The 7,131-nt window shown below is 41.9% G+C and overlaps 1 protein-coding gene across 2 annotated transcripts in view; it reads left to right on the forward strand.

Annotated features, from left to right (window-relative positions):
- Window positions 1-213: 213 nt before the first annotated feature.
- YTHDC2 (YTH domain containing 2) overlaps window positions 214-7,131 on the forward strand; it is a 32,528-nt gene continuing 25,610 nt past the window's right edge. Inside the window, exons 1-5 of one of the 2 annotated variants that reach the window (XR_004746168.1) lie at window positions 214-371; window positions 478-568; window positions 3,369-3,565; window positions 5,287-5,486; window positions 6,091-6,257. The gene's annotated coding sequence lies outside the window, so the exon portion shown is untranslated. Of the gene's footprint in view, window positions 372-477; window positions 569-3,368; window positions 3,566-5,286; window positions 5,487-6,090; window positions 6,258-7,131 lie in introns of those variants that run through there. The other variant, XM_035309962.1, reaches the window with a different exon arrangement.

Genomic DNA, 7,131 nt, shown 5'->3' on the forward strand with positions numbered 1-7,131 from the left:
CGCCGAGGACGAGCCCTCCCGCCGCCCTCCCCTCAGCGACGGGGGCGCGGGCACGCGCATGGCCGTTAACGGCCGCCAACGGCCGCGCCTCGGCGGGAGGGGCTGGCGGCCGCCCCGCCCCGCGCGCTGCCGTCACGACGCTGCCCCCGCCCGCCCCGATCCCGTGCCCGTCAGCGCTGCCGGCCCCGCCGCGGTGCCCACGGCCATGTCGCGGTCCGGCGGCGGCGGCGGGGGCTTCCCCCGCCAGCCCGGCGGCGTGCAGGGGGGCTCGGCGGGCCGCGGCCGGGGGCGGAAGGATGTCCGCGTCGACGAGGAGGTGGAGATCGCCGTGAGCATGGCCCTCGAGCGGTTCCGCTACGGGGACGAGAAGGGTGCGCAGAGGGGACGCGGGGGGCTTGGGGCGGCCGGAGCGCCGCCTGCCCGCCGTCTTCTCACTTCTTTTTGTTGCTTTTTTTTTTTTTTGTTTGTTTGTTTTAGAAATGGAGTTCCCTTCTTCCTTCACTACCACCGAGCGGGCCTTCGTGCACCGGCTGTGTCAGTCCCTTGGTTTGATATCGAAGAGTAAAGGGTAAGGGAGCGTTGGCTTGCGGGTTGCTGCCGAGCGACCCCTGGGATCCCGCGGATCGTGCCGTGTTACGCGGCGTGAACTAGGGGCAGAGAGGCCGAAACGACACAAATACCTCCACACTGCGCTTTAGGCCGAAGTTAACAAAACTCGGGTCATGCTCAGTAGCTTATCCTTTTCCTGCTGCGTCGATTGTACGAGTCCCTGAGAAGACTTCTCACCAGGATGAGCTCTGTGTTAGCTGCCCTGCTGCGTGCCCAAGAGGTTTGCCCAGAATCTGGTAGCTCCGCAGGTAAAATGCAGCATAGAACAGTGTTCAGCAGTTCAGCGTCCAGCAGAGCGCTTCTAAGGAGCGCAAGAGAATGGGATTCATATACAGGTGTTCACGTTTTTTTCCCCCTCTTATTCTCCTCTGATCTTTTGAAGAGGAAATCTGTGTTTATGGACCTGATAAGCTTGCATAAAAGCCGAGAATCTGATTCCTGGGTGAGTTGAGGTGAAAAAGCAACAGAAAAGGGGAAGTTAAAGGACAAACCCAGAGAGATAGAATACCACATATAACTTGTGTGTGGGTGTGTGTGTAGACTGTTGTAAAACTGCAGCAGTATTTGCTGTTACTCATTTCAGGTGGTACTTTGTGGTTCTTGCTAAAGGAGTGTAATGTGCTAATTCTCTGAATTGTGCTTACCTGCCACCTCTCAGTGGGTGCTATTCAGTTCAGCTTGTTTTGAGTGAGTAGCTTGACTTCAGGAGAGCTTATTCAATTGCTTGAATGGCTTTCAGGTGAAGTTACACTGCTCTGTGTTGGTTCTAGTCTTGGGGTAGCACAGCTGATTTTTGCTGCAGATACCCAAGCCAGTAAATTTGGCTGAACCTGTGTATCTTTGCATCATATTTTGGGAATGTGAAGTGTTAGAAAGCTTTAGCACAAGCTGAAAAAAAAAAGCTTTAGAAAGCTTTAGCACTGCTGAAACAGTTAGCAGGAAGACACTTGGGTTTTACAGAACCTATTCTGAACAGTAACTGGTAAACTGTGCTTGAATTCCCATTGATTTCTTTTAGAGCTTCCTAAGTGTTTCTGAGTGACTTCCGAGTACAGTATGCTGTTTGCAGGTTTTTCTGGAGCCTTCAGGGTGACTTGAAACTTGGAAAATAGTTGAAATTTAATCAGATGGGGGAAAAAAAAGAATATTCCCTTAGAAAGGCAAAACCTTTTTTTTTTTGACTATAATACATTGCACGTTATGGAAATGTAAAACCCCTTTTGAAATAAACTCAAGTGTTCTCAGGCTTGGTGTCCCCAGATTAGCTCAGTAATTACACTTACAATAACTTTTGATGTTACCTGTCTTTAATAGCTTGATTGTGATCGACTTCCATCACTGAATTTCTAGATTGTGTATAATTTTAATATTAATATTCATTATTTTGCCTGTGGCACAGAGTGGATAAATAAGGGAAACTGTTTCTTGGGAACCACAGGTCAATGTTGTGTGTCCTTATTTATTTATTTATTTTTTTACATTAAGGAAGCACACGTTGAATACTTAAACTGTATTAAAAACTCTTCATAGCAGCTATGTTTTCCTGTGGACAGTTGTGGTGGGTTGACCTTAGATAGCAGCCAGGTTCCCACTACACCTCTCTCTCACTTCCCCACCTCCCCAGGAGGGATAGAAAATACAATGAAAAAATTTGTGGGTTAATATAAGGACAGGGTTAATATAAGGACACTCACTGATTATTGTCACAGGTAAAATCAACTCAACTTGGGGAAGGTGATTTTACTGTCAATAACAGTAAGGCAGCGAGAACTAAAACTAAAAATCCTTTCCCTGCCATGCTCCTCCTTCTGCCTCCTCTCTCTGAGTGCAGGAGGATGAGGAGTGGGGGCTGTGGTCAGTCCGTGACTCTTCATCTCTGCTGCTCCTTCCTCCTCATGCTCTACTGCTTTCCCAGTGTGGGGTCCATCCCATGCTGTGCAAATCTTTGATGAACTGCTACAACATATACCAGGGGGTGCAGTCCTTCAGGAGCAGACTTCTCCAGCATGGTAGCATCACGTGCTGCAGTTCTTGCTGGAAACCTGCTCCTGCAGAGGCTCTCCATGGGCTGCAGCCTCCTCCATCTGCTCCACTGGGGGCTCGTCCACAGGCTGCAGCATGGAGATCTGCTCCGTGTGGGACCCATGGGCTGCAGGGGGACAGCCTGCTCCGCCAGGGGCCTCTCCACAGGCTGCAGGGGAACTGCTGCTGCATGCCTAGAGCACCTCCTGCCCTCCTGCTGCACTGACCTTAGGGTCTGCAGGGCTGGTTCTCCCAGCTCTCCCAGCTGCTGTTTTTCTCCTTGCTTTTCTGTTACTTCTATTTGTTAATTTTTAACTTCTAAATCTCTTTCCTATCTAGAAATCATTTTTGTGTAATACCTCTCAGTATCGATTGATACAATGATTGGCAGAATTCACTATCTTTTGGGAAGCAAACGTAGTGATCAACTTTAAAAAAAAGTGTTGCAGAACAGCATTACATTATGGAGACCTAATTGTAATGTGCTGGGCATAGGCATCCAAAGCCTGCAATGTCTCTGCACTGTTGCCATGTGGTAATAGTGGGAGGCTTTGGTGTTGGATGCTGAGGATGCTTCTCTTACTTCGATGTGTGTTACGTGGCAAAGGACGCTATTTGGAAATTTCAAGTTATAATCTTTTATTTGAAACTAATCTGACAGCTATCTTGAAAGAATTAGTGAAATACCATTGCATAGAGGTAGATAAGTTACTTATTCATTTTTTTTCATCTCCCAGAAAAGGATCAAATCGATACCTGACTGTAAGGAAGAAAGATGGATCAGAAGTATCTCGTGCAGTAATGACTTGTTGTTTGGCTCCAACAACAAAACATGCCATTCAGAGTTTGATTCAGAGATTTCCTGTCACAAATAAAGAACGAACAGAACTCCTGCCAAAGACTGAGCGAGGAAATGCATTTGCTGTGGAAGCTGGTAAGTACAGCATATCTGACATGAACTTGTGCATCAGTATTGCTTAGGGGAGAAAAAAACACACATGAACACAACGCCACAACCCAGCCAAACAAAACCACATTGATTTCAGTCTCCTCTTGCATCCCAATGGAGAGAGCTCTCCCTAGATGAAGCTGCTAATTGTCTTGATTTTCAGTTCTTAATACAGGATGGCTTCAGACTGGTTTCATGAGGAAGTATTACTTAGGCAGTTGTGCCATGCACATTCCAATGTCTCCCTTGTGAAAAGTTAATTTTGAATCTTTTAGCCACTTCAAACCAAATTCTTACAAGTTCTGTGAAGTGGAACTGAAGAGAGAAATGCTATGAAGTCTACTGTGTAAGAATAACCTGTGAGAAAATGAAGTTGTTCTGCTCATAGAAATTAATGTTCTTGATAACACAAGTTTAATTTTGTCTTGTCTTGATTCCCAGAACATCAAAGAATCCCCTGGAAGACATGCTTCTGATATAATGCTTTTTTTTATTAAAAAAAAGACAAAATCCTTTGAATAAGGTTATTGTTATAACAATTGTATGCAAGAGTTTCATTATATTTCTGTGCACAAAGCTGTGCAAAGGTGTGGTGCACTTCTACCAATATGGGTAAAATAGGAAAATAGCCTATTTCATTGGGTATTTCAGATTTATGATGGTTCATGCTCCAAGTGGTTTCTTTTCTAGTTTTCTTCAAATGATGTTTTAGTTCTACAGTTTTTGACTGTAAACTGTTAGCCTATTTACGTCTTGGTAAGATGATGCTTCTTGTAATGTAATCTGTTAAACGTGTTTAGTACATGCCATTGAATTTACAGCCAGCTTTTCATTCTTCTGGAAAAAAAATGGGATTTTAGAACAGCTTTTATGATGCTGAATTTGAAGTAATTACTTCTGAATGCATGCAGCTTCTTTGAATACTTACGCATTTCTTTCTAATACATGGTAATGTTATATTTGGGTCTAGGGTTCTAGATACAGTGTAGTTGGCTTCTGTTACTCAAGATCAATCTTGCAGACTAGAACATCAAGTGATATAGAACTTACTTGTGGGAGGTAGTAGAAGACCAAGCAGAATGAAAGAATGGATATGAATCACTGCCGAGTTACTTCTCAGAAGCAATTTTTCAAGGCCAGGCTGGATGTGGCTCTGGGCAGGCTGCTGTAGCGGTTGGCAACCCTGCCCAGAGCAGGGGGGTTGAAGCTAGATGATCTTTAAGGTCCTTTTCAACCCAGGCCATTCTATGAATAATATTGTCCAGTTTGGACTGGCTTATTTCTATTTATTTAACTATACAGTGAATATTTCTAGGCTAACTGTGGAGGTGTGAATGCGTAAACATGATAAAAGGGATAAGCAGATACACCAGGCTGTTTTTTCTCAAGTTTAGTTTCTATTTTTGTTCTTCACAACATTTTTTGACTTTGAGTAAAGTACTGAAAAGTCTGCTTTTGTTTAAAACATTTGTGGAAGTAGTAACTCCTTTGAACAACATTTATTTCAAGCACCATAACAGTATACGGAAATGTAAACATTTCTTATAAATACATGATGGGTTCATGGCTTTATCTGTAGGAATGCATACCAGGTCAGGAATGCTTCATCATTATACAGTAATGAACAATATTTTACTGACCTTCTTTGGTATCTGTTTGGTATCTGTTTCTTTGTATACATATCTAAACTGTTAAATTCTCTCCAGAAAACAGAGAAGTCAACAAGACAAGTGGACGGCTTAGCAATGGTATTCCTCAGGTTCCTGTGAAAAGAGGGGAATCAGAGTTTGATTCTTTCAGGCAGTCACTGCCAGTTTTTGAAAAACAGGAGGAAATTGTCAAAATAATCAAGGAAAATAAAGTTGTTCTAATTGTGGGAGAGACTGGATCAGGAAAAACTACTCAAGTATGTATATTTATTTCTCTTAAAAAATATATATTTTTACAAAACTAACACAATTTTTGCAACATGTATGTAGTAAGGGATTTCTTTATTTGACTTTTCAGGCTTTTGTTTTCCTATATAGTGAAGTCTTCGTTTAAATTCACTTTTCTGCCTTTGAAATATTAAGTCAGCAGGTACTTATTAAAAGTGTAAATGGGTCTTTGTAATTTTCTGATAGTTACTGGTTTTCATTAAAATAAATAATTGGTAAGAATGGAACTATTATTTTATTTAGTTCTTCTTCTTCTACAGCTAGTTCTGGTTTTAGTATCAAGAGTAGATATTGTTATGATAAAAAGAAAGGTTGTTTACAGGTATTTTTTACAGATTTCTCTGAAGCGTGTGAGAAGGTTCAGCTTCTTTTTTCTGTGAAGCAGATTACATTTCTAAGCTAATAATTTTTTCCTGTCTTTCTGACGTTTCAAGTACATTTCACGTAGCAATTCTGTTGTGAATGCTCTTGCAATGTCTCTAGTACTGAGATGCAGTTAAGTTCATTCAGTGCGGTTAAAAAAAACCTGTAACTTCATCAAACTAACAGGTAACTTGAAAACATTTCTTTTAGATTCCTCAGTTCCTTCTTGATGACTGTTACGAAAATGGAATTCCCTGTCGTATATTTTGCACTCAGCCAAGACGTTTGGCAGCTATTGCTGTGGCTGAACGAGTGGCGGCAGAAAGAAGAGAAAAGATTGGCCAGACAGTTGGTTATCAGATCCGATTAGAAAGCAGGTACTACTAGTATTTCTTTGAGGCAATTGATCTTGTGTTGGTATCTTGAATCTTGTGTACATCGAAACTATAGTATATTGGGGATACAACCTAGTAAACAGCCAAGCGTATAAAATGTAGGTAGGATGTGCTATTTCAGGCAATGGAGTATTTACAAAAAAGTTTTCCTCCTGTAGTCTGCAGTTCGACGTAGTAGGTTTTCTTACGTGTTTTCAGGTGCATTCACTTGATTTCTGGGGGGAGAAGGAAACTTTTATTATCTTCAGATCAAGTCTTCATTTTCCTCTCCTTTTTTCTCCCTGCATTTTGTCTTTTAATGTGTATAGATCCAAAAGTTCTGCAAGCTCTAATGGTAGGTAGGAGGGCCAGTGTGCTTTAAGGAGGGCTTTATAGTGACGGTTTATAGGGGATTTAAAAAAAGGAAAGTAAAATAACAAAATATTAATGATGAAACTGATCATTATTTACCAGTCTAGTCCAGATTAAATTTACTGTTTCAACTTTTCTTTTTTAAGTTGTTAAGTGATAGAGGAGTAGAGATTTCTAGGGTGTGTGAGAAATATTTTCCTATAGCAACCCAGGAATGGATGAAATTCTGGAGATTGTGCAGGATGTCTAGATTCCCCAACTTGGGTAGATGGAGAAGTTTCCAGTAGTTGGGAAATGAATGGGAAGATAGCAAAGGGTATGACTAGCTATGTTGTTCATAGAAATGAAGATAATGCATAGCTAAAGAAAATAAGTACAGTTGAACAACAGAGCCAAGTTAAAGAAGAATTTGAGAATGTGTGCAAAAGCTTAGAAGCTTATTAAGAGATTTAAAGAGCTAGAAAAGATGAATTGCAAATGAAGTCATAGAGTCATAGAATAGCTT

Source organism: Oxyura jamaicensis, chromosome Z, assembly GCF_011077185.1.
Source record: "Oxyura jamaicensis isolate SHBP4307 breed ruddy duck chromosome Z, BPBGC_Ojam_1.0, whole genome shotgun sequence".
Taxonomy (NCBI): Eukaryota; Metazoa; Chordata; class Aves; order Anseriformes; family Anatidae; genus Oxyura; species Oxyura jamaicensis.